A 27,955-nucleotide genomic window follows, 5' to 3' on the forward strand; every position below is an offset into this window, starting at 1 on the left:
CCGCCTTCCCTGGACATGGGCTGCAGCCTTCAACCCTGAAGGGACGGGACAGGGGGCCCGCGAAGCCCCCTGCGGGAGGAAGGGGTGCCCCGCAACCGGAGGGCGCGCGCCGGGGAGCGCGGAGGGGACGCCGAGGCGGGCGCGGCAGCGGCCGACCGACCGCAGCCCCGACTCCGCGACCCAGTTCTTGACAGGATGAGGTGACTGGAGACACCCGGAAGCGGCCAGCTTCGAGCCTGCGTTCTCCCAGCAAATCTTCAAAACCCACCTCAAACGCCGGCTCCTCGGAAACCTCGCCAGCCGCCCCGCGCGGCGCTGCACTTCCCGTGGCCTTTGTCAGACTCTTCTTGCAGCCCTCGTCAGGCTGTTCTGCACCTGGCTTCCTCCCTCGCTCTTTTGGAGAGCCTTCCTGGAAGGCAAAGACCGTGTCCTGTTTATCTTTTTTAATCCCGGGACTATTTAAATATGCTACTTGGTATATAGTAAGCACTCAATATAATATTTGTTGGCTAAGTGACTATTCCTCACTGCAGGCGAAACTGGAGGCTCCTGGGGATGAACTTCAGAGGGCTCAAAGCATGCAGAAAGAAGAAAGGGTCCTTGTTATTCTGGGAGTTGATGGAAGCTGCTGCCCTATGGAGAAGCCTGTAAGGAACCGCAGGGGCCTCCAGTCAAGAGCCAGCAAGAACCTGAGCCTTGAGTCCCACGACCCACAAGGAATTGCATCCTGCCAACAATCATCTTCTGCTTCCTCCCTCTTGGAACTCAGCTTGCATGCAATGAGAAAACCCAAACATTCATTTGGAGAGACACACATGGAGTTTCAAGGCCCAGCGCTACCCGACAGTTTCATCTACGCTCCCTGCCAACAGCCAGCACCAACACCAGCCTTGTGATTGAGCCATCTTGGAAGTAGATTCTCCGTGTTGAGCTACCCCAGCTGACAGACGCCACGTGGAGCAGAAACAAGCTGTCTTCTCAGAGCCCTGCCCAAACTGCAAATAAATTGATGCGAAAATAAATGATCATTGTTTCATGACCCCCCAAACAAAGCCAATGGAATAATGGAATATGTGAATATTTGGGCAACCTAAGTGAAGTGCATACAGGTAATTTTCATACTATTCTTGCAACTAAGTCTGAAATTATATCAAAATTAAAAGTTAAAAGCCATATAACTATTGCCAAGTGAATCAGTAACGGAAGGAATTTAAGCTGGATTACTAAAAAAAGTACAAAATAATTAGGTTAATATGGAGTTACGGCATGCATCTCTGAGATGTTGTTTCGCTTTGCTTTCCTTTGCGATGTTATATGTTTATGCAAGCTCAGCCAAGTATCTGTTAAGTGGGGCTTACTCCCTGCCTTAGTTTGCCACAACTACTCTAATAAAAATAACAAACCTGTTGGCTTGAACAGCAGGAATCTATTGGCTCATCTTTTGGAGACTTGAAGTCCAAAATCAAGACATCACGCAGGCCTTGCCTTCTCCAAAGCCTGTAGCATTCTCATGGTGATTTGCTGGCAATCAATCTCTAACTCCATCACATGGTGACCTTTCTTTTTCTGTCTCCTCCCATGGCAAGTACTTCCACGTCCTAATTTCTTTGTTTGTAAGGATTCAGCCAGAGAGGATTAAGGCCAGCTCTGATTCAGTTTGCCCTCAACCAAATAGAATCTTTGAAGGTCCTATTTACAAATGAGTTCACACACCCAGGACCAAGGGTTTGTGCTCAGACATGCCTTTAGGGGAGACATGATTCAATCTGCCACACTCCCTTCACACTATCGTCTTACCTCTTCCCTCCCTTCACCTATGAACTCACAGTTTCTCTACAAGTTCCATATTTTGGCACTATGGCTTCTTGTTCCAGGCTCATATAGCAGTGGAATTTGAAGAAGAATAAAAACAGGGGCTTGAGTCTCTCCCATTATTTCATATTAACCGGACAGTTCTGTTAATTCCACATAGACGCAAGAGTACCACATATACTTCAGAAGTTTAAAAAACTGCAAGAAGTCCAACAGACCCCCTGATTCAAAGAGGCTTCTATCTATCACCAGAATAATAGGCTTCAATTGCCAAAAGAAATAAAATTAGTTTTCAGGTTATTTTACCAAGAAAAAAAAAAAAAACAAAACTCCCCACTTGTGTTCCATGAACTCCAACCCATAAAAATAATACTTCAACAACCTAATAACAGAGATTTAAAATATATGAAGCTAAAATTAACAGAAATAAATGGAAAAATAAGTTGGGGAGTTTAACACCTCTTCTCAGTCATTTACAGAGCAAATAACAAAAAATATATATCTGTAAGAAAACTCAAGGTCTTAACACAACCATCAACCAACTTTACCCAACTGACCATTTCTAGAACCTCTACCTAACATCAGCAGAATTTATGGAACATTCGCTAAGACAGACATGTGCTGGCCAAGAATAAACAAATTTTAAAAGACAGAAATCTTACTGAGTATTTCCTGGTCACAATGGATATAAATTAGAAATCAGTAATAATAAGATATTTGGAAAATTACTAAATATTTTTACATTAAATAATGCATGTTTAATTTACAAAAAGAGTCAAAAGAAGAAATAAAAAAAGAAATAGAACATATTTTGAGTGAAAATGAAAACAACATGTCAACATTGGTGGAATGCAAACTAAAGCGATGCTTAAAGGGAAATTTTTAGCTTTAAATACCTGTATTAGAAAAGAATAAAGGTTTGAAATCAATCATCTGAGTTTCCAACTTGGAAACTAGAACAAAGCTAGTAAAGAGAAGGGGAAAATTAATCTATAAGTAAAAGGAAGGAAACAGTTAATATAAAAGGGAATCAATGAAATAGAAAAAAAGAGAAAATTAACAAAGCCAAATTTTAGTTCTGTAAAAGGAACTAAATGAATAATACTGATGAACAGGATGGGAGGGAAGGTTAGCAGTGATGACTAAGGGATGTGAGGTTTCTTTTTAGGATAATAAAAATGTTGCGAAACTGGTTATGGTGATAGGTGCACAGCTACTAAAAGCCAGTGAATTGTATGTTTTTAAATGGGTGAATTGTATAATTCATTAATTAATCTCAAAACAGTTTTATTAAATTCCACTTATAATAGCATGAAAAACAAATAGATATTTATATAAGATGGGCACAAACTCTATATTTAAAAACTACAAAATACTGCTGAAAAATTAAAGATCTAAATAAATGAAAGCTAGCCCATTTTCATGGATTAATATCTTTTGATATTAAGATGGCAGTTCTCACCAAATAGATCCATAGATTCAATGCAATCAAAATCAAAATACCAACAGGCTGAATTCAAAATTTGGTGTATGGAAATACACCAAATCTAAAAGATCCAAGATAGTTAGGAAAAAGAAGCTTAAAGTTAGAGAACTAAAGAATGATTTAAAGACTTATTATAAAGCCATAGGAATCAATACAGCGGGGTATTGCTATAAAAATAAATATAACAATCATTGGACAGAATTGAGGTCAGAAATAGACCCACACAAATATGATCAATAGATCTTCAAAAATGGTACCAAGATAATTAAATTGGTAAATTATTTTTTAAAACGGTGACAGATCAACTGGATAGCCACACATGCACACACAAATACACACACACACAATTGAATCCTTGAGCCCACACTCACACCATTGACAAAGACTAATTCAAAAGTGCCCAGGGAGTGGTGCAACGGTGGCTCAGTGGCAGAATTCTCACCTGCCATGCCAGAGACCTGGGTTTGATTTCCAGTGCCTGCCCATGTGAAAAAAAAGTGGCCATAGACTCCCCTGTAAAAGCTAAAGCTACCAAACTTCTAAAAGATGACATGGGAGAATATATTTACAACCTTGAGATATACAAAAATATTTTAAACAGCACAAAAATCACAAATCATAAAAGAAAAATGGATAAATTGGACTTCATCAAAATTTAAAACTTCTGCTTTTCAAAAGACACTGTTGAGAAAATAAAAAAGCAAGCCACAGACCGTAAGATAATATTTGCAACACTGTCTGACAAAGCAATTGTGACCGAAATATACAAAGAACTCTTAAAACTCAATAATAAGAAAGATGGGGAAAACACTTTAATGAACAATTTCAAAAAACAGATGTACAAATATCCAATAAGCACATGCAAAGATGCTCAACATCATTAGTCATCAGAGAAATGCAAACAATAAGATGCCCCTCTACATTCACTGCTAAAATTAAAAAGACTGACAATGGCAAGGGTTGCCCAGGAATATGGAACATCTGGAACTCATACATTACTAGTGTGAATGTGAAATGGTACAACCTCTTTGGAAAACAGTTTGGTAAATTCTTATAAAATTAAACATATACCCACCCTATGACACAGCAATCACACTCCTTGGTATTTCCTCACATAGAAATGAAACCTAGTTCTACAAGTGACTTCTTGATTTTTCAGTTTTCCTCTGTCACAGTCAAGAGGAACCCATGGAGACATGATGACTAAACATAATATGGGATCCTGGAACAGAAAATGACATCAGGGAAAAACTAAGAAATCTGAATAGAATATGGACTTTAGTTGATAATGATAAATCAATATGATTTTTTAAAAAAGACTTGTACATAATTGGTTAGAGCTAGAAACTAGAAACAACCCAAATATCATCAAGAGATAATAGATAAATTGTATAATCATGCAATACAATACTATTCAGATATAAAAAGGGATGAATCACTGATAAAATATGAATAAATCTTAAAAACATTAAGCTGTATGAAAGAAGCCAGGCAGAAAGGAATATACATTGTACAATTTCATTTATTACTTTCTAGAATAACAAAACTAATCTATGGTGAAAAAAGATCAGAGATTGCTGAGAGTGAGGATAGAAAAAAAATGACTACAAAGCAGCATAAGAGAACTTTCTGGAATGATGAATATGTTTTTTATCTTGCTTGTTAAGGTAGTCACACAGGAGTAGAAATTTGTCAAAGCTCATTGAACTGGATATTATAAACCTATATGCCTTTTGTATATAAATTATATCCCAATAAAACTGATTTTTAGGGTGGGTCACGGTGGCTCAGCAGGCAAGGACGCTTGCCTGCCATGCCAGAGGACCCGGGTTAGATTCCTGGTGCCTGCCCATGTAAAAAAAAAAAAAAAAACTGATTTTTAAATGAAACTGCCTTCAATGAGATTAGAAACTAATCAGTAGAGACAATTTTACTAGAACAGATATTCATATTTTGCTTATACGTGTTTTCGTCTCCATGAATTTTATCTCCAGAAGGCTGGAATTCAACTATCTTTATAGGAAAACCCTATGTGTGGATGGGACGAAGTAACAGCTGCTTTTCTCCCAAGATGTTGTCTGTATCTTCAATTCCATATACAGGCAAGTTCTCTTTCCCTTTGCTTTCTAAAAATAGTAATTAGTTCTGAGATACGTATTTCTGTAAAATATCCTGTGAAACATTTTCATTTCGTTTCTGTTTCTTTCACAGAAAAATAGAGAAAATGATGGTCATATAAAAAAAGGGGTTATCATTGGTGCCTCTAAGGCTCTCTGGTTAGTTCAGATTAATAATAACAACCCACCTCCTAGTCTCCTGGGACATCCTCCTCCCTCTAGCACCTTAGTACATCAACTCCCCACACATATCTGATGGCAAAGGTCTTAGGAAAGTTTCTCCATCCTCTGGCTAAGAGTTATCACATCATACAGAATAGATTCTACAGCCTGAATCCTTCAAATTCCCCTCTTTGGCCCTTAACTGACTCTTCCAAGTCCTTAGGGAATATGCAAACCTCTATACTGGAGGCAAATATGAAGAGATTATGCCTATAATTCAGTGTAGGATAGAAGTTTCCTGGTACCCTATTAATACTTGCCTGCTTTTAAGCTTTTAAAATCTTAGGACTTGAAGAAACAACACCTAGAAATCAGCTAATCCCATGTCCTCAGTTTTGGGTGAGGGAATGAAAGCCCAAAGAGGTGAGTGACTTGCCCAGAGTCTCACAGAGTCTCACATCAGGATTGCCCCAGGCTCTCCGTCGGCCAGGACAGGGCCCTGCCGAGGGTTCGTTCTGTCCCGCAGGCGGGAAGCACTTGGGCCATCTGCACTAAGGTTTGCAGAGTTCTGTCTCCATCTGTGGGGTGCACTGCACACTGCCTGCTCTGTTCTACTTTCGGTCTGTTGGTGTTCGAATGACATCTCTAACTTGTTCTTAAAAGCTGTCGTCCCTATTTGACATTTCGTCTGTTAGGTTTCTCTGTTTATCTATGCTCCTGCCTGCACTGCTATCAAAAGGAATCCATTCATAACAAACCTTTCAGGAAAAACATGGCTGTTTGGCATTTTTAGAAGTTTATAATTTAAATATAAAGAAGGGGTAAAAAATATTTGGTGTAAAGGTTTGAACAGGTGTTCTTTGTTTCAGTTGAAAATAAATTATTGGACACCGTCTTCATGGGAAAGATTGACATTCATTTCTTTCGCTAGCACAGACCACGTCAATACTCAAAACCAACATCAGTAGACTCTAAGTGAGAACTGTATCTCTGATTTTCTTCAAGGGAGCCCTCAATATTACAGATTTCATTTTCTTCCTAAGATGATATGTACTTGTTCTCCAAAACACAATCTTCAGTCTCTCCCCGAGTAATAAGTTAGCAGATTCCTTGAATTTCAGAATATCAACTTCACCTGTTCTAAGTATGCAGGTTTTCAAAATGAATAATATTGCTGGGTACTTGACTACTAAACTATTTTCTACCTGAACATGTTTTATAATGGAGAAACTGAGACTTCAGGTGAAAAGAAGTAAGATATCTATCCATTTTCTTCCAAATCTTTGGGCCTGAATTTTTCCCTTTTACTCCATGAAACAAGACTGAAAACTGATTATTTTACAATGCTCTTTTAAATTGGACCTCCCAGTCTCAGCCTGACTGCACCTATTATACCAACCATTTATTGACGTTTTAATTTTTTATAGATTTATTTTACAGGTTATTTTTATCGTTCTACTTCCTCAAGGGTGAATACCACTTTTTTTTGCCTCACACTCAAAGTACCTAAGACAGAGTAGTTAGTCAATAAACATTTATTGTGTTAAATTATTAACTTTTCTTAATTCCTTATAGAACTTAATCTTCTGGCCCAAAAGGGTACCTGAAATCTTTCCTTGGCCTGATTGTATATTCCCATGCTCTATGTGTAGAGTAACCCAAAAAAAGAGACAAAATGGATGTGAATTTTCTCCACAACTCTTGGTATGTGAAATGTCACATTTCTTTATTTTTCTAAATCTAATTCCATTTGGTTGAGCTGTCTCCCACGAGGATTGACAGGAAATCCAATCTGTGATTTTCAGACCATCTACCATAAAAAAAAAAGGGTGTTACACAATCCATTTGGGCAAGAGCTTCCAGACTGTTTCTCAGTCTATGTTGATTGCAGAACCTTGAAATATATTGTCTATCCCAAGTGGCTCATTGTGTAGTGGATGCTGTAGTTACCTAGGCTGCTGAAAGCAGATATATGAAATGGGTTGGCTTAACAATGGGAAAATTTATGAGCTTACAGTTGTGAGGCTGAGAAAAATGTCAAGGCAATGCTTTCTTCCTGTAGACTGGCTGCCAACAATCATTGACTCCTCTGCCACACAGCAAGGCACATAGTGACATCTGCTGGTCTCTCCCTTCTCTTCTGGGTTTCATTGCTTTCAGCTTCCTTCTTCCATGGCTTTCTCTCTCTTTGTGTGAATTGCATTCTCTCATAAAGGACTCTAATAAAAGGATTAAGGCCCACCCTGGGCCATGCTTTAACTGAAGTAACCTCATCAAAAGATCCTACTTACGATAGGTTTATACCCACAGAAATGGATTAGATTTAAGAACATAGTTTTCTGGGGTTCATATAGCATCAGACCACCCTGCTCCACCCACTGGACCTTATATGTTTTTTCCATATGCAAAATACATTCACTTGCATCATAATATCCCAAAAGCCTTAAGTCATTTTCAGTAACAATACTAAGTACAAAGTCTCATCAAAATCAATTATAGATTCATTGCAATACCAATCAAAATTCTAATTACCTTCTTTGCAGAAGTAGAAAAGCCAATCATTAAATTTATATAGAAGGATAAGAGACCCTGAATAACTAAAGCCACCTTGAAAAAGAAAAATGAAGTTGGCAGGCTCATACTTCCTGATCTTAAAGCTTATTACAAAGCCACAATAATCAAAACAGCATGGTAAATGGCACAAGGGCAGATATTTAGACCAATGGAATAGAATTAAGAGCTCATAAGTCAAGCCTTATATTTATAACCAATTGACTTTGACAAGGTGACAAAAACCATTCGATTGGGAAAGGATGGTCTCTTCAACAAATGATGCTGGGACAACTGGATCTCCATTTGGGAAAAAAAAAAAAGGATTCCTACTTCACATGATATACAAAAATCAACTCAAAGTGGATCAAAGACCTTAATATAAGAACTATAGCTGTCAAACTCCCAGAAGAAGCTTTGGGAAGGATCTCTAGGATCTTGTGTCAGGCAGTGTTTTCTTAGACTTGAGGTACAAGCACAAGCAACAAAAGAAAAAATAAACAAATAGTACCGCGTCAAAATTAAAAATTTTTGTGCCTCAGAGGACTTTATCATGAAAGTAAAATGACAACCTACATAATGGGAGAAAGTTTTTGGAAACCACATATTCAATGAGTGTTTAATATTCAGAATATATAAAGTAATCCTTCAACTTAACACCAAAAAACAACCCAATTTAGAAATGGGAAAAAGATTTTTTTCTTTAACTTTTTTTTATTGTGAAAAAAATATATATACAAAAAAGCAATCAATTTCCAAGTACATTTTAACAAGTAGTTATACAAAAGACTTAAAGTTTGGTATGGGTTACATTTCCATGATTTTTCATTTTTTCTTCTAGCTGCTCCAAGACACTGGAGACCCACAGAAATATCAATGTATTGATTCAGCATCAAATTCATTTGTTGAATCCTTTCTTCTAGATTATACTCTTCCTTCTCTCTCTCTTTTTTTTTGTGAAAACAGCATATATATGAAAAAGCAATACATTTCAGAGTACATTGAAACAATTAGTTGTAGAACAGATTTCAGAGTCTGGTATAGGTTACAGTTCCACAATTTTAGGTTTTTATTTCTAGCTGCTCTAAGATACTGGAGGCCAAAAGATATATCAATATACTGATTCAGCACTCACACTCATTTGTTAAACCCAAGCTTCTCTGTGTAACTCCTCGATCACCTTTTTTTTTGTCAAAAACTTTTTTTTTAATTGTATAGTATAACATATACAAAGTAAAGAAATAAAAAAAGCAATCGTTTTCAAAGCACTCTTCAACAAGTAGCTACAGGACAGATCCCATAGTTTGTCGTGGGCTACCATATGATCCTCTCATATTTTTCTTTCTAACTGATCCGGAACATAGGAGGCTAGAGGGCTTAAAATTTTTTTATCATCACAATTGACTTTTCCTTCTTTTTTTGTGAAAAATAACATATATACCCAAAAAAGCTATAAATTTCAAAGCACAGCACCACAATTAGTTGTAGAACATATTTCAGACCTTAACATGGGTTACAATATCACAATTTTAGGTTTTTACTTGTAGCTACTGTAAAATACTGGAAACTAAAAGAGATATCAATTTAATGATTCAGCATTCATATTCATTTGTTAACTCCTATCTTCTATGTGTAACCCCACCATCACCTTTGATCTTTCCATCCCTCTCTTTAGGGGTCTTGGGCTATGGCAATTCTAAATTTCTCATATTGAACGGGTCAGTCAGGGATTGAGAGATGGAACTATCTGATGTTCTGGAGAGGCTAAGCTAGGTTTCAGGCCTTATCTGGACCAGGGACCCATCTGGAGATCGTAAGTTTCTGGAAAGTTACTCTAGAGCATGGAACCTGTTTAGTTTGCTAGCTGCTGGAATGCAACACACCAGAGACAGATTGGCTTTTAATAAAAGGGGATTTATTTTGTTAGTTCTTCAGAGGAAAGGCAGCTAACTTTCCACTGAGGTTCTTTCTTATGCGGGAAGGCACAGGATGGTCTCTGCTGGCCTTCTCTCCAGGCCCCTGGGTTTCAACAACTTTCCCTGGGGTGATTTCTTTCTGCATCTCCAAAGGCCTGGGCTGAGCTGCGAGTGCTAAGATGAGGAATGCTGAGCTTCTTGGGCTGTGCTACGTTGCAGTCTCTCATTTAAGCACCAGCCAATTAAGTCAAACGTCCTTCATTGCAGCAGGCACGCCTCCTAACCAACTACAGATGTAAATCAGCAACAGATGAAGTTCACAAACCATTAGCTCATGTCCACAGCAACAGAACTAGGTACGCTCACCTGGCCAAGTTGACAACTGAATCTGACTACCACATGTCCACCCCTTGCCAACTTGGCAACTACAAACATCACCTTAAACAGGTGCAAAAAATTCTCTTCTTGCTGTGGACCTGTGAATCTCAAAACAAGTCCGGTGCCAATATGCAAAGGAGGATATTCACAGGATACAGATTTTCATTTTCATAGGGAGAAATTAGAAGAAACACAGATGTAAAACCTGCAGGGCAAGCACCGTGGGATTTCAAAGTCTGAAAGTCATTTATCCTTCGGCTTTCGAAAATGGCAGTTCCACCCCTTCCAAAGGCCTATGCAGTGGCCCGCCTCTTTCCAAATCAACCTCAGGGAACATCGAGGAGACCACCTCTCAGCTCCACTCTCTCCAGGCATCAGGGCCACCCCTGGGCTCTCTGCCATTTCTGGGGCACACGCTCAACCCGTCCAAGTGGTGGCAGCCAGGCTCTCCCAGTCCCCCAAGGAGCATGCTACACCTTTTCCAAGGCCTGAGGCTGCACAACTCTTCCACTGCAATGAGAGGGGAGACTCATCCTCGCCCTTCAGGGTAAACTCACCCTCTCCATGTATATGGGTGGGTCCACTCTCCTGGCCGAGGTTTCTTGGCTTTAGACCCGAGCTTCCATTGTTCTCACTCTGCAAATTCCAATTTTTTCCCTTTTGTCTCCTCCTTTGTCAAGATTGGCAGTGGTTCCATTTACACCAACAGTCTCTTCAAGCACTCCAGGACTTCTCCATCATTCTCTTCACGGTTCCTCCAAAATCTTCCACTTAGCCATCAAAAAAACTGTTCCAACATATCTGGTATTTGCAAACTGCAGCAGCACCCCGCTCTCCGGTACCAACTCTTTTCTAGCTTGCTAGCTGCTGGAATGCAACACACACACACAGACAGATTGGCTTTTAATAAAAGGGGATTTATTTTGTTAGTTCTTCAGAGGAAAGGCAGCTAACTTTCCACTGAGGTTCTTTCTTTCGTGGGAAGACACAGGGTGGTCTCTGCTGGTCTTCTCTCCAGGCCTCTGGGTTCCAACAACTTTCCCTGGGGTGATTTCTTTCTGCACCTCCAAAGGCCTGGGCTGAGCTGCGAGTGCTGAGATGAGGAATGCTGAGCTGCTTGGACTGTGCTACGTTGCGGTCTCTCATTTAAGCACCAGCCAATTAAGTCAAATGTCCTTCATTGCAGCAGGCACACCTCCTAACCGACTACAGATGTAAATCAGCAACAGATGAGGTTCATGTACCATTAGCTCATGTCCGCAGCAACAGAACTAGGTACGGTCACCTGGCCAAGTTGACAACTGAATCTAACTACCACAGAACCCTTGTGGAACCTTATATATTGCCCTAGGTGTTCTTTAGGATTGTCTGGAATGGTCCTGGTTGGGGTTTGGCAGGTTATGATAGGTAGTAAGGACTTTAACTGAAACTTGCATAACAGCGACCTCCAGAGTAGCCTCTCGACTCTATTTGAACTCTCTCTGCCACTGCTACTTTATTAATTACACTTCTTTTCCCCCTTTTGGTCAGGATGGAATTGTTACTCCTATGGTGTCAGGTCTGGATTCATCCCTGGGAGTCATGTCCCACGTTGCCAGGGAGACATTCATCCCTGGATGTCATGTCCCATGTAGGGGAGAGGGCAATGATTTCATGTGCAGAGTTGGGCTTAGAGAGATGGAGGCCACATCTGAGAAACAAAAGAGGTCCTCCAGAAGTAACTCTTAGACATGCTTATAGGTAGTGTAAAGCTTCTCTGCTACCTACATAAGCTTCACCAGAGTAAGCCTCATGGTTGAGGGCATGGCCTATTGATTGGGTATCCCTAAGGTTTGACTCAGTATCAGGGGATTCCCTGATGGTAAGTTTAATAGTTCCATATTTTTCTCCCTTCCCTCAGAGGACTTTGCCAATACGTTTTGATAATCTGCTTAATATGATCTAGGATGTATCCAAGCATTACAATAATATATACAGGATTAAAGGACCTCTTTCTTATTCTGTATTCCCTGTGTTTCATGTGTTCAAATGAGCTATAGGTTGAATTAGATTATGCACTACAGAAAATTTCAGTTCCAGACCAAATAAACCTTTCTTCCATTGGTCTCAAAGGGTATGTGGGGTTCTAAAATATAGACATTGTCTTCCTTACCCCTATGTTCTGAATCACTTTAACCCCAACCTGTTTGGCTTCATTCTTACCTCTAAATATCAGGTTATATATATAAAACAGACTCTCAAAATCCAGAAATAATAATCACCACTCCAGACTTAATGTGTCTGCTCTAAAAGCTTACAGTCTAGGCCCCTGTTTTCTTATAAGCATTTCCTAGGACAAAAGACTTTAACAAATGGCCAGAAAGCACATGAAAAGATGTTCAACATCATTAGCCATCAGGGAAATGCAAATCAAAACCACAAAGTCAAAAAATCCATTAGAGGAAGATGGCGGCTTAGTAAGACGCGCAGATCTTAGTTTCTTCTCCAGGACATCTACTAGGGGAGTAGAAATGATACAGAACAGCGCCCAAAGCCACAACAGAGATAAAAAAGACAGCGTACCCCATCCTGGAACGGCTGGCTGGCTGAGAGAAGCCGCTCGGGTGAGATTGCCGAGGCGCACGGGCTTCACCGGGCGGGACGGCAAGCGGCCGGAGTCACTCCCTTCCCCCTTCCGGGGCCGGCTGGGAGAATTGGAGAGGTGGTCCCCTGAAACCGTGGCGGCAGGCACGCGCGGCCCCCCGGACCAATTGAGAGAACTGGATCGGAAATCCCCAGGCCGCGGAGAACGGTGACGGGTGGGGGAGGCCCCTTCCAAACCCGTGACTCCCGGGGAACGTGCACTCTCCCGGGCGGGCCGCTGCCGCTGGCGCCCTCCTGTCACGCTTGTCGCCCTGGCGACTAGGAAATTCGGACGGGCGCTTTCCCGGGCTGCGGCGGCCAGCAACCCTCCCCGCATTCGGACCCCGGGCCGGCTCGAACCCTTCCAAGCAGCTTCGGCTAGCGAACCTCCCGGACGGCGAGAGTTTTCCAAAGTTAAAGGTCCCACAGCACCTTTTACTGGTGGGACCCGCAGACAAACATGTGCCACAAGCGCCACCTACTGGGCAGGATAAGAAAAACAGAACCCAGAGATTTCACAGAAAAATCTTCCAAACTTTTGGATCCAATACCCAGGGAAATCTGTCTAAATGCGCAGACGCCAACAGAAGATAACGGATCACGCTCAAATAATTGAAAATATGGCCCAGTCAAAGGAACAAACCAATAGTTCAAATGAGATACAGGAGCTGAGACAACTAATGCTGAATATACGAACAGAAATGGAAAACCTCTTCAAAAACGAAATCGATAAATTGAGGGAGGACATGAAGAAGACATGGGCTGAACATAAAGAAGAAATAGAAAAACTGAAAAAACAAATCACAGAACTTATGGAAGTGAAGGACAAAGGAGAAAAGATAGAAAAAACAATGGATTCCTACAATGATAGATTCAAAGAGACAGAAGATAGAATTAGTGATTTGGAGGATGGAACATCTGAATTCCAAAAACAAACAGAAACTATCGGGAAAAGAATGGAAAAATTTGAACAGGGTATCAGGGAACTCAAGGACAATATGAACCACACAAATATACGTGTTGTGGGTGTCCCAGAAGGAGAAGAGAAGGGAAAAGGAGGAGAAAAACTAATGGAAGAAATTTTCACTGAAAATTTCCCAACTCTTATGAAAGACCTAAAATTACAGATCCAAGAAGTGCAGCGCACCCCAAAGAGATTAGACCCAAATAGGCGTTCTCCAAGACACTTACTAGTTAGAATGTCAGAGGTCAAAGAGAAAGAGAGGATCTTGAAAGCAGCAAGAGAAAAACAATCCATCACATACAAGGGAAACCCAATAAGACTATGTGTAGATTTCTCAGCAGAAACCATGGAGGCTAGAAGACAGTGGGATGATATATTTAAATTACTAAAAGAGAAAAACTGCCAACCAAGACTCCTATATCCAGCAAAATTGTCCTTCAAAAACGAGGGAGAAATTAAAACATTCTCAGACAAAAAGTCACTGAGAGAATTTGTGACCAAGAGACCAGCTCTGCAAGAAATACTAAAGGGAGCACTAGAGTCAGAACCAAAAAGACAGAAGAGAGAGGTATGGAGAAGAGTGTAGAAAGAAGGAAAGTCAGATATGATATATATAATACAAAAGGCAAAATGGTAGAGGAAAATATTATCCAAACAATAATAACACTAAATGTTAATGGACTGAATTCCCCAATCAAAAGACATAGAATGGCAGAATGGATTAAAAAACAGGATCCTTCTATATGCTGTCTACAGGAAACACATCTTAGACCCAAAGATAAACATAGGTTGAAAGTGAAAGGTTGGGAAAACATATTTCATGCAAATAACAACCAGAAAAGAGAAGGAGTAGCTATACTAATATCCAACAAGTTAGACTTCAAATGTAAAACAGTTAAAAGAGACAAGGAAGGACACTATATACTAATAAAAGGAACAATTAAACAAGAAGACATAACAATCATAAATATTTATGCACCGAACCAGAATGCCCCAAAATACGTGAGGAATACACTGCAAACACTGAAAAAGGAAATAGACACAAATACCATAATAGTTGGAGACTTCAATTCCCCACTCTCATCAGTGGACAGAACATCTAGACAGAGGATCAATAAAGAAATAGAGAATCTGAATATTACTATAAAGGAGCTAGACTTAACAGACATTTATAGGACATTAAATCCCACAACAGCAGGATACACCTTTTTCTCAAGTGCTCATGGATCGTTCTCAAAGATAGACCATATGCTGGGTCACAAAGCAAGTCTTAACAAATTTAAAAAGATTGAAATCATACACAACACTTTCTCGGATCATAAAGGAATGAAGTTGGAAATCAATAATAGGCGGAATGCCAGAAAATTCACAAATACATGGAGGGTCGACAACACACTCTTAAACAACGAGTGGGTCAAAGAAGAAATTGCAAGAGAAATTAGTAAATACCTCGAGGCAAATGAAAATGAAAACACAACATATCAAAACCTATGGGAAGCAGCAAAGGCAGTGCTAAGAGGGAAATTTATTGCCCTAAATGCCTATATCAGAAAAGAAGAAAAGGCAAAAATGCAGGAATTAACTGTTCACTTGGAAGAACTTGAGAAAGAACAGCAAACTAATCCCAAAGCAAGCAAAAGGAAAGAAATAACAAAGATCAGAGCAGAAATAAATGAAATTGAAAACATGAAAACAATAGAGAAAATCAATAAGACCAGAAGTTGGTTCTATGAGAAAATCAATAAGATTGATGGGCCCTTATCAAGATTGACAAAAAGAAGAAGAGAGAGGATGCAAATAAATAAGATCAGAAATGGAAGAGGAGACATAACTACTGACCTCACAGAAATAAAGGAGGTAATAACAGGATACTATGAACAACTTTACGCTAATAAATACAACAATTTAGAGGAAATGGACGGGTTCCTGGAAAGACATGAACAACCAACTTTGACTCAAGAAGACATAGATGACCTCAACAAACCAATCACAAGTAAAGAAATTGAATTAGTCATTCAAAAGCTTCCTAAAAAGAAAAGTCCAGGACCAGATGGCTTCACATGTGAATTCTACCAAACGTTCCAGAAAGAATTAGTACCAATTCTCTTCAAACTCTTCAAAAAAATCGAAGTGGAGGGAAAACTACCTAATTCATTCTATGAAGCCAACATCACCCTCATACCAAAACCAGGCAAAGATATTACAAAAAAAGAAAACTACAGACCAATCTCTCTAATGAATACAGATGCAAAAATCCTCAATAAAATTCTAGCAAATCGTATCCAACAACACATTAAAAGAATTATACATCATGACCAAGTAGGATTCATCCCAGGTATGCAAGGATGGTTCAACATAAGAAAATCAATTAATGTAATACACCATATCAACAAATCAAAGCAGAAAAATCACATGATCATCTCAATTGATGCAGAGAAGGCATTTGACAAGATTCAACATCCTTTCCTGTTGAAAACATTTCAAAGGATAGGAATACAAGGGAACTTCCTTAAAATGATAGAGGGAATATATGAAAAACCCACAGCTAATATCATCCTCAATTGGGAAAAATTGAAAACTTTCCCCCTAAGATCAGGAACAAGACAAGGATGTCCATTATCACCACTATTATTCAACATTGTGTTGGAGGTTCTAGCCAGAGCAATTAGACAAGAAAAAGAAATACAAGGCATCAAAATTGGAAAGGAAGAAGTAAAACTATCACTGTTTGCAGATGATATGATACTATACGTCGAAAACCCGGAAAAATCCACAACAAAACTACTAGAGCTAATAAATGAGTACAGCAAAGTAGCAGGTTACAAGATCAACATTCAAAAATCTGTAGCATTTCTATACACTAGTAATGAACAAGCTGAGGGGGAAATCAAGAAACGAATCCCATTTACAATTGCAACTAAAAGAATAAAATACCTAGGAATAAATTTAACTAAAGAGACAAAAAACCTATATAAAGAAAACTACAAAAAACTGTTAAAAGAAATCACAGAAGATCTAAATAGATGGAAGGGCATACCGTGTTCATGGATTGGAAGACTAAATATAGTTAAGATGTCAATCCTACCTAAACTGATTTACAGATTCAATGCAATACCAATCAAAATCCCTACAACTTATTTTTCAGAAATAGAAAAACCAATAAGCAAATTTATCTGGAAGGGCAGGGTGCCCCGAATTGCTAAAAACATCTTGAGGAAAAAAAACGAAGCTGGAGGTCTAGCGATGCCGGACTTTAAGGCATATTATGAAGCCACAGTGGTCAAAACAGCATGGTATTGGCATAAAGATAGATATATTGACCAATGGAATCGAATAGAGTGCTCAGATATAGACCCTCTCATCTATGGACATTTGATCTTTGATAAGGCAGTCAAGCCAACTCACCTGGGACAGAACAGTCTCTTCAATAAATGGTGCCTAGAGAACTGGATATCCATATGCAAAAGAATGAAAGAAGACCCATATCTCACACCCTATACAAAAGTTAACTCAAAATGGATCAAAGATCTAAACATTAGGTCTAAGACCATAAAACAGTTAGAGGAAAATGTTGGGAGATATCTTATGGATCTTACAACTGGAGGCGGTTTTATGGACCTTAAACCTAAAGCAAGAACACTGAAGAAGGAAATAAATAAATGGGAGTTCCTCAAAATTAAACACTTTTGTGCATCAAAGAACTTCATCAAGAAAGTAGAAAGACAGCCTTCACAATGGGAGACAATATTTGGAAATGATATATCAGATAAAGGTCTAGTATCCAGAATTTATAAAGAGATTGTTCATCTCAACAACGAAAAGACAGCCAACCCAATTACAAAATGGGAAAAAGACTTGAACAGACACCTCTCAGAAGAGGAAATACAAATGGCCAAAAGACACATGAAGAGATGCTCAATGTCCCTGGCCATTAGAGAAATGCAAATCAAAACCACAATGAGATATCATCTCACACCCACCAGAATGGCCATTATCAACAAAACAGAAAATGACAAGTGCTGGAGAGGATGCGGAGAAAGAGGCACACTTATCCACTGTTGGTGGGAATGTCAAATGGTGCAACCACTGTGGAAGGCAGTTTGGCGGTTCCTCAAAAAGCTGAATATAGAATTGCCATACGACCCAGCAATACCATTGCTGGGAATATACTCAAAGGACTTAAGGGCAAAGACACAAGCGGACATTTGCACACCAATGTTTATAGCAGCGTTATTTACAATTGCAAAGAGATGGAAACAGCCGAAATCTCCATCAACAGAAGAGTGGCTAAACAAACTGTGGTATACACATACGATGGAATACTATGCAGCTTTAAGACAGGATAAACTTATGAAGCATGTAATAACATGGATGGACCTAGAGAACATTATGCTGAGTGAGTCTAGCCAAAAACTAAAGGACAAATACTGTATGGTCCCACTGATGTGAACAGACATTCGAGAATAAATTTGGAATATGTCATTGGTAACAGAGTCCAGCAGGAGGTAGAAACAGGGTAAGATAATGGGCAATTGGAGTTGAAGGGATACAGACTGTGCAACAGGACTAGATACAAAACTCAAAAATGGACAACACAATAATACCTAATTGTAAAGTAATCTTGTTAAAACACTGAATGAAGCTGCATCTGAGCTATAGGTTTTTGTTTTGTTTTGTTTTGTTTTGTTTTGACTTTAGTATTATTACTTTTATTTTTGTCTCTATATTAACATTCTATATCTTTTTCGGTTATGTTGCTAGTTTTTCTAAACCGATGCAAATGTACTAAGAAATGATGATCATGCATCTATGTGATGATGTTAAGAATTACTGATTGCATATGTAGAATGGTATGATTTCTAAATGTTGGGTTAATTTCTTTTTTTCCGTTAATTAAAAAAAAAAAAGAGAAGGGGTAATTGGAGCTGAAGGGATACAGACTGTACAACGGGACTGGATATAAAAACTCAGAAATGGACAGCACAATACTACCCAATTGTAATGCAATTATATTAAAGCACTGAATGAAGCTGCATGTGAGGTATAGGGTTTTTTTTTTTTTCTCTTTCTATTAATGTTTTAATTCTTATTCTGTTGTCCTCTCCTTTTTCTTTTAAAAGAGCACAGTGTGACAAATGGTGGGCATGAACCTTTGCTGGGAGGGGTAGGGATGAGATTCCCCTTGCACTTGAGGCTCAGAATTTCAGGGGAAGGGTGTGTGCTGAGCCGACCCTTATGCAAATCTCATGTGCCCCAGAAGAGCCAGAGGAGGCCTGTTAGAGTGGCGTTCTTCTGCGGCTACTTTGTGCCGCACCCAGCAGTACCCATCTGGTAGCCTTTCGGCGGCCCCAGATGCACGCTCTCTGGTGACGTGCAGCCCCCGTAGGGGAATGGAGAGAGGCAGGGAGTGGCGCAGGCATAGGCAGGTAAGGTTAGAGCCGCAGCAGCGCAGTGCCGACTGCACAAGATGGCCAGTCTTGAGAGCGACACCAGTACCTCAGGGTGATCAGTCCTGGGGGTGAGCAACACTAGCGAGCCATACCTGAGCCTGGCGACGATTTTCGGCGTCTGAGAAGGGGTTCTGGAGCTCTAGAGCAGCAAGGGCTAAAAGTTTCGTATCTCGCCTGTGACAAGAGATTCTTGAACAGAGACACTTGAGTGTGAAAAGAATAAAAATTAAAATTAGTAGGAGGACACCGTAGAAGATAAGGTTGGAAGGTTGGAAGAAGGACGAGAATTTGTTCAGAAGGTCTGTTAGGATAGAGGTGGAGAGTTTAGTTACCGATAGATTTTGTATAGTTAGGATTTGAGTTTTGAGGCTGTGGGTATAGTTCCAGAATGAGTCATTATAAGCAGTAAACATCCAATCGCGCAGGGTGAAGCGAGGGTGAAAGGTGTTAACCAGCACAGGGGTGATACATAAACGAGAGAAGGGGTAACGCCCATCACAAGTGGCAGTGGCTACTTCATACAGGGCTTCAATATCTAAGGCTAGCAAGTCAATTTGCTGTTGCAAGTTAAACAGGGCTTGGTGGGTTAGGGAATTGAGTCCTGCCTGTAAGGACAGGGCCGAGGCGGTGGAAGTGGTAAGGTTATTTATGACAGAAGCAGAGGTGGAGGTCTGGGTGAGCGCGACGGCTGCCGTGACAGAAGCTGCAACTGAGGCAATGATGGCTGCAGAGATGGCGGCGGTGATGCCGAAGTCTCGCTTCGCGCGTGAGCTGAGCTGAGTGACGGAGCTGTCCATGGGTAGTGCAGGAGCGACCCACCTGGTCGCGTTGAGCGGGATCCACAGCAGTCTAGGTTGAAGTACTATGAAAACTACTGAGAAAGAGGCATTAAGGTAGTTAAGTAGGTGACATGTGTCCGGGCGACTATAGTTTGAGCAGGAAAGGAAGTAGAATGGAGGGCTTAAAAAGACCGTGGAGGTGAGATTTTCTGTGCCTAGAATATTAAACGCGTAAGAGCCCGTACCGATAACCTTTTTACCCTGAATTTGGGGCTGTCGAGTACTGTGGTAGGTGACCAGGCGCCATTGGGATTGGGTTGTTCCGAGGAGGGGACGTAGGTCTAGGCAACTGAGGTTTCCACAGAGAGAGAGATGTGTGAAGCCGCTGGTACCATAAAGAAAGGGGGGATTATGGGGAACGAAGAAGTTATATTTGGAAGAGTTGAAAGTTCGAGGGGGAGAATGACACGGAAGCCACGGGATTTCTGTGAAGGAGGTTGAGGGTGTAAAGCTGCTAGGCGAGCAGAGGGGACCTGGGGGCCGTACCGGTGGGTGTGGACGAGTTTGGTTATAGCCGGGTGCAGTTCCTCTAGCTGGCCAGGTTCCTGTGAAAAGGAGGGCTTCATTGGGGGCGTTATGGGAGTTTTTATTGAGTATTCCAGCGCTTATGGTTCGGGAGTAGATAAGGTGGATACAATTGGGCCATTGAGGAGAACACGGGAGCCCGTTTTCTGCTTGTCCTGAAAGATTAGTGAACGTGAGGTTGAGTAGTTTGTTGTTTGGCTGGGAGACTTCGGGGAAGGCTTGCATTGACGAATTCTGCAAAAAGGTAAGGTTAATCGCTAGGGCTTCGGGAGGGGGGGAGAAATTAGGGAATGATGATAGGTTGAGAGGCGCACTAGCGGGGAGGACATTGGGATCGCACAGGAGGTCCAGCAAACAATTATCAACAAAAAGTTGTGGGAATGTGGGGGAATCGGGTGTGAGGAACAGTAATCCGGGGGGATATTGGACTGCGGCCCACACTTCGCTCTCGGTAGGTTTTGCAGAAGTGGTTGTGGACAAAACTAGAAGTGTTAAAGGGAGGAGTCGCCAGGTGGGAAGTCCGGAGGGGCGTGCTGGGGAGAACATTTTTATTGAAAATAACAAGCAGGTTAGCACCTAGAGGAAGAAAATGAGCAGGTTAAACACGCAATGATGCACAGGAAAATTATGGCAAGTAAGATTCTTTCGAAGAGGCTCCAGTCTTTTGGAGCAATTGTTGCTGGGTAGCGTAGGGACCGGTAAGCCCATCCTCTTTGACTGCTTTGCGTAGCCGCTTTATATCTTCCTCACTGTGGGGAACCCACGGGAATGGGTGCTGCGGGGATGGGGTGAGATTAATGGGGAAGAGTGCTGCTTGTGTCAGCGGCAGTGGCAGGACCGGGGGCCAGAGCTGCCCTGGACCTGAGGGGGGGGTTGCCGCCTGTGGGATTGCAACAGGGCGGCCGGGGTGAACGAGATGGCGATAGCTCTGGGCACGGCCCTGCGTAAGATGGCGGCGGGGGTACATAAGATGGCAGCTGCGCTTCCGGGAAGAAGGGGTTGGTGCTGTTAAAGGGAGGAGGACAGGCAGCAGGAGGGGGGGGCGGAAGGCATGGGGGGGTTCGGGGCGCCCCACTTCCTCTCTCTTAGGGAGGGCGGGGTAGAGACCGTAGCTCCCTTCCGGTCTGGGCAGTGGGGAAGAAGGCGGAAGGGTGGAGTTAGTTTTTCCGCCATCAGCCTCTCCGCCATAGTCTTGTAAGGGCGGGTGTCTCTCGAGTTGCTCCTCTAGCTGCTCGAGCAAGGACTCCGTGTCGGAGTCAGACTCGGATCCTGCTGCGGAAGCCTCCGCAGCGGCCGCAGTTATGGGTTTGTGTCGCCCGTCCGTGGGTGGTAACGAGCCCTGAAGGCACGAACAGATGGTGATGAGCATGGGGAGAAGCCCCGGAGGGAAGCGCTTGCCCTCATGCTCCATTTTGTCTGTGACCCTGGCAATAAGTTGGTCATAAGTGGCGGGAGTCCATAAGGGACTCGTCAGCAGCCAGGGGTTAAAAGGTAGCAGAAGGTCCCAATATACTTGAAGCTGCCGGGCAGAAACCTTCATTTATGAGTATCCAACAGGGCGGCTAGGGCGCGCACCTGCGGAACCTGACTCTTAGAGAGGGTTTGGCTCATGATAAAATTTGGAGGGGACTACTCACTGCTCGTAGAAACTAGGACTGCGTTTATTTAAGGAGAGTCTAGTAGGCTTACCTTGGTTCAGAAGAGAGGTCCTAGTGTCTCCAGTGTCCAGTCGGGGACGGGATGTCCCTGTTCGGGCGCCACTTGCCGTCGGAGAGCTCCAGTCGGTCAGGCCGGCTGGCACACCGGGTGGGGTTGGGGAGCGAGCTCGCAGAAATTAACCTGGGTAAGCCGAAGCCGGCGCCTATCCCCTGCCGGCGGTCACGCGAATGATGTCCTCACACAGGCCGAATGTGGGTTCAAGCGTTTATTGTTACAGCCGGGATGGGTCACCCGGGGAACCCGAGAGGTGGGACATGGGACAACGTGCAGGCTGCACGACGACCCCGCGAAGACCCGGGGCTGAGGGAGCGCTGGGCTTAAGTACACTCGGGGGAGAGGCGGGGTTAAGGGCTCACACATTAAGAGGAGGCAGCCACTCACACAAGCTTAGCGGCAGTTGCTAGGCAGAAGGGTATGTTTCGGGGATAGGGAAGTATAGAGAATAACAGGAAGGCCTGTTGTTTTGTGGTGGGCTATGGAAATGGGCGGTTTACGACAACAGGGGGAAGGGGGGAACAGTGAGCTAGGTTACAGATATGGGGGGCAGAGAGTGAACCTAGAGAGGGAGAGAAACATTAAAAAATTTTAAGTTTGGCTAGGCTCCAGTCCCTGAGAAATACGCCACACTGTTGTCTTTTAATTTCTTTTTCTAAATCGATGCAAATGTACTAAGAAATGATGAATATGCAACTATGTGATGTTATTAAGAATTACTGATTGTACATGTAGAATGGAATGATTTCTAATTGTTTTGTTAATTCTTTTTTTAATTAATAAAAAAAAAACTCCGGAAAAAAAAAAATCCATTAGAATGGCTGCTATTAAAAATACAGAAATGACATTCTGGAAAGGATGAGGAGAAATAGGAACACTCATTCATTGCTGATAGCAATGTAAAATGGTGCAGCCACTGTGAAAGCCACTTTGGCAGTTTCTCAGAATACTAAGTATAAAACTACCATATGACCCAGCAATGCCACTTCTAGGTATATACCCAGAAGAATCAAAAGCATGGACTCAATACATATTTGCACACCAATATTCATAAGCAGAATTACTCACTATTGCAAAAAGATGGAGGCAATCCAAGTGTCCATCAAACAATGAATGGATAAATACAATGGAATATTATTCAGCCATAAAAAGGAATGAAGACCTGATACACATGACAACATGGATGAACCTTGAAGAAATCATGTTGAGGGAAATAAGCCAAAAGGACAAATATTGTATGATCTCACTGATTTTTTTAAAAAAGAATAAGCAAACTCATAGAGTCAGAATCTAGAATATAGGTTATCAGGGGACAGGGTGGGAATAGAGAATGAGGAACTATGGCTTAAAATATACAAGGTTCCTATTTGGAATGATGGAAATGTTTTGGTATTGGATGGTGGTGTTGGTAGCACAACACTGTGAACACAATTAACAGTACTGAAATGTATATCTGCATGTGATTAAAAGAGGATGTGTTAAATTGTATGTATAATAAAATAAAATTTTTAAAAATTTTATGGTCCTACACTACCTAAATAGTGAACCCTGAGTTAAAACATGGAATTTAATTAATAGTGCAATTATAAAAATGTGCTATCATACAAACATTGGAACAAATGTTCCACACAAATACAAGGTGTTGGTGGTGGGGTGGTATATGGGAATCCTGCATTTTATGTATGATTGTTCTGTAACTAACTTCTCGAATAAAGAAAAAAACTTTTTTTAATTTGATTATAGGTGTGACCTCTCCTGGGGCACAATTCCCCTTCATCTGTGGACCTGTGAAACCTAGAAAACAAGTTATCTGCTTCTAACATATAAAGGAGGGACAGGCATAGGATAAATATCCCCATTCCCATAGCGAGAAATTAGAAGAAAGATGGGTCAGTGTTCCCAAATAATTCTGAAACCCTGCAGGGTATACGTCATTAGATTTCAAGTTCCAAGAGTCCTCCATGGAACAATGTTTTGTCCTCCAGGGCTGATGGAGTGGCAGCACTACCCTTTCCAAGTGCTTACTCAGCATTCATGCTCTCCCCAAACACTGCAATGAAGGCCCCACACTCTGAAAAAGCTAAGGTGGCATCCAGACCTTCTACAATCTCCAGGGAATAGGTGCAATCCTCTCAGAACAGTGGGGAGGTGGCCAGACTCTGGGAAATCCCTGAGGTACATACTCTACCCTTTTTGAATACTGTGGCAGCAGTACTTTTCCTGAACAATGGGGTGGAAGGTTCACCCTCTCCAAGTACCAGGGCATTCTCACCCTTTCCATGCACATAGGTGGGCTCACCCTCTCCAAGTACCAGGGCATTCTCACCCTTTCCATACACATAGGTGGGCTCACCCTCTCCACGTACCAGGGGATTCTCACCCTTTCCATACACATAGGTGGGCTCACTCTCTTGGCCCAAAAAGATGTCATAAGTCCAGACCTCGGCTTCCATGGTTCTGCCTTTGATGTAATACTTCCTTGAATCTGTCCCTTTTAGTATAGGTTGGCAGTGATTCTGTTCATATAGATCTTACAAAAAACTTCTTAATTTCATATGCAGTCCACAGGGGTCCAAAACATCAGACAAAAGAACTTGCCACAAATTCTTTCTGGATATCTGTATTTCCAATCCTGGTTATCACTGAAATAACCAACTGGTTCCATGTTCCATTAAACCCTTGCATGGAGAAAGCCAGGAGAAGACACTAGCAGATGATGCCATATTCGCCATGTGCCCTTCCAGCCAAGAGAGAAGCCCTGACTGTGTTCACCATGTGCCTTCTCACTTGAGAGAGAAATCCTGAACTTCATCGGCCTTCTTGAACCAAGGTATCTTTCCCTGGATGCCTTTGATTGGTCATTTCTATAGACTTGTTTTTAATTGGGATATTTTCTCGGCCTTAGAACTGTAAACTAGCAACTCATTAAATTCCCCTTGTTAAAAGCTGTTCCATTTCTGGTATATTGCATTCTGGCAGCTAGCAAACTAGAAAAGATTTTGGTACCAGAGAGTGGGGTGCTGCTACTGTGGTTTGCAAATACCAAACATGTTGGAGTGGCTTTTTAAATGGATAAGGGGAAGATTCTGGAAGAATCTTGATAGAGAAGCTTGTGAGAAGCTTGATAGAGAAGGCCTAGAATGTTTTGAAGAGACTCTTGGTAGAAATGTAGACTCTGAAGATACCTCTGATGAGGCCTTAGACAGAAATGAGGCATGTGTTATTGCAAACTGGAAGGAAGGCGATCCTTGTTTTAAAATGGTAGATAATCTGGCAAAGTTGACTAATGGTCAACTCATTTGTTAAATGATGCCGTATTCGCCATGTGCCCTTCCAGCAGAGAGAGAAGCCCTGACTGTGTTCGCCATGAGACTTCTCACTTGAGAGAGAAACCCTGAACTTCATCGGCCTTCTTGAACCAAGGTATCTTTCCCTGGATGCCTTTGATTGGTCATTTCTATAGACTTGTTTTTAATTGGGATATTTTCTCGACCTTAGAACTGTAAACTAGCAACTCAATTGGCTGGAAGGCAGATTTTAAAAGCCATGAACTTGGATATTTAGCAGAAGAGATCTCCAAATTAAATATCGAAAGTGTAGCCAGGTTTCTCCTCACAGCTTATAGTGAAATGAGACAGGAAAGAGATAAGCTGAAAACTGAACTCTTGAGTAAAAAGAAACCAGAAATTGAGGTCCTGGAAAATTCTGGGCCTACAGAAAGGGAGATTCCAGAGTATAGTGCCCTGTGTGTGGACTTAACCAAATGTGGAACCAGCCAGCCATTTCAGAGAAAGTCAGGATCGGACATGGAGTTATCCAGGAAAGATCTGTGGAAACTCCTTATGTCTGATGGGCATGATCCAAGGCTACTGCATAGAAAGCCGACGAGAGTGCTGTGGGACCTGTATAAACAGAGCTGCTGCCAGTCTGAACTGGGGAGTTCAGAAAAGGAACACATTGGAGGAAAAACAACTTCACAGGCAAAACCATGGAGACAGGGGTCTGAAATCAAAAAGCCTCAGGCCAGGAGAGCAGAGAGGGTGCCTTCTCCCCGAAGGCAGAGGATGGGCCTTCCACCTCGTTGCAGTGGAAGAGTCATGCTGCCTCAGGCCTTGGAGAAGGTAAAGCACATTCCTTGGGGTTTGGGGAGAGCCTGGCTGCCACCACATGGAGGGGTTGAGTGTGTGCCCCAGAGATGGCAGAGAACCCGGGTGAGGCCGCAATGCTTGGAGAGGGTGGAGCTGAGAAAAAGGTGGTCTCCCCAATGTCCTCCAAGGCTGTGTCTGGAGAGAGGCAGGCCTCTATGTAGGCCCTTGGAAAGGGTGGAACTGCTGCTTTCTAAAGCCCTGAGGATAAATGACTCTCAGACTTTGAAATCTAATGGACTTTGCCCTGCTGGTTTTCGAAACTGTATGGGTCCAGTGACCCCTGTGTTCCTTCCTCCCTATGGAAATGTGTATATGTATCCTGTGAATGTTCCTCCTTTGTATGTTGGCAGCAAATAACTTGTTATGAGTTTTCAAAGGTCCAGAGCAAATGGAGAGAATTTTGCCTTAGGACAGACCATGCCTGCAACTGACTTGATGAGATTTTATACTGTCTCTAATTTTGTACTTCATTGTATTGCTACTGAAAGGTTTAAGGTTTCTGATATTGTTATGAAATTAATGTATTTTGTATATGGGAAAAACATGTCTTTTTTAGGGGCCAGAGGGTGGAATGTGCTGGTTTGAAAGGATACATGCCCCCTAAGAAAACCATGTTTTAATATAAATCCCATTTCATAAAGGTAGAATAATCTCTATTCAATACTGTATATTTGAAACTGTAATGAGATCATCTCCCTGGTTGACGTGATTTAGTCAAGAATGGTTGTTAAACTGGATTAGGGGATGACGTCTCCACCCATTTGAGTGGGTCTTGATTGGTTTACTGGAGTCCTATAAAAGAAGAAACATTTTGGAGAAAGAGATTCAGAGAGAGCAGAACGATGTAGCCATGAGATGCAGAGAGTCCACGAGCCAGCAACCTTTGGAGATGAAGAAGGATAATGCCTCCCGGGGAGCTTCATGAAACAGGAAGCCAGGAGAAACGCTAGCAGATGATGCCGTATTCGCCATGTGCCCTTCCAGCCAAGAGAGAAGCCCTGACTGTGTTCACCATGTGCCTTCTCACTTGAGAGAGAAACCCTGAACTTCATCGGCCTTCTTGAACCAAGGTATCTTTCCCTGGATGCCTTTGATTGGTCATTTCTATAGACTTGTTTTTAATTGGGGTATTTTCTCGGCCTTAGAACTGTAAACTAGCAACTCATTAAATTCCCCTTGTTAAAAGCTGTTCCATTTCTGGTATATTGCATTCCGGCAGCTAGCAAACTAGAACAGCTTCATTCAGTGTACTTATATTATTGTGCTACCATAT

General features: G+C 41.7%; 1 protein-coding gene and 1 long non-coding RNA gene across 9 annotated transcripts in view; one reads left to right on the top strand and one right to left on the bottom strand.

Moving 5' to 3' along the window:
* Nucleotides 1-27,955, bottom strand: part of PDE4D (phosphodiesterase 4D) — a 1,724,553-nt gene that overhangs the window by 1,659,017 nt on the left and 37,581 nt on the right. For 3 of the 7 annotated variants that reach the window (XM_077117212.1, XM_077117210.1, XM_077117213.1), the window contains exon 1: nucleotides 269-436. The exons of 2 other annotated variants lie outside the window; for them this stretch is intronic. The gene's annotated coding sequence lies outside the window, so the exon portion shown is untranslated. Of the gene's footprint in view, nucleotides 1-268; nucleotides 439-1,403; nucleotides 1,492-27,955 lie in introns of those variants that run through there. 2 more of the 7 variants (XM_077117218.1, XM_077117235.1) reach the window with 2 other exon arrangements.
* LOC143647347 (uncharacterized) lies at nucleotides 155-27,746 on the top strand. Of its 2 annotated transcripts, XR_013157990.1 has the most exons (4): nucleotides 155-1,109; nucleotides 5,293-5,404; nucleotides 25,232-25,364; nucleotides 25,872-27,746. It is a non-coding gene; the product is annotated as an uncharacterized LOC143647347 (long non-coding RNA). The 2 variants fall into 2 exon arrangements; XR_013157989.1 differs by having other exon boundaries at nucleotides 156-1,109; nucleotides 25,232-27,746.

This window comes from Tamandua tetradactyla, chromosome 9, assembly GCF_023851605.1.
Source record: "Tamandua tetradactyla isolate mTamTet1 chromosome 9, mTamTet1.pri, whole genome shotgun sequence".
Classification (NCBI taxonomy): domain Eukaryota; kingdom Metazoa; phylum Chordata; class Mammalia; order Pilosa; family Myrmecophagidae; genus Tamandua; species Tamandua tetradactyla.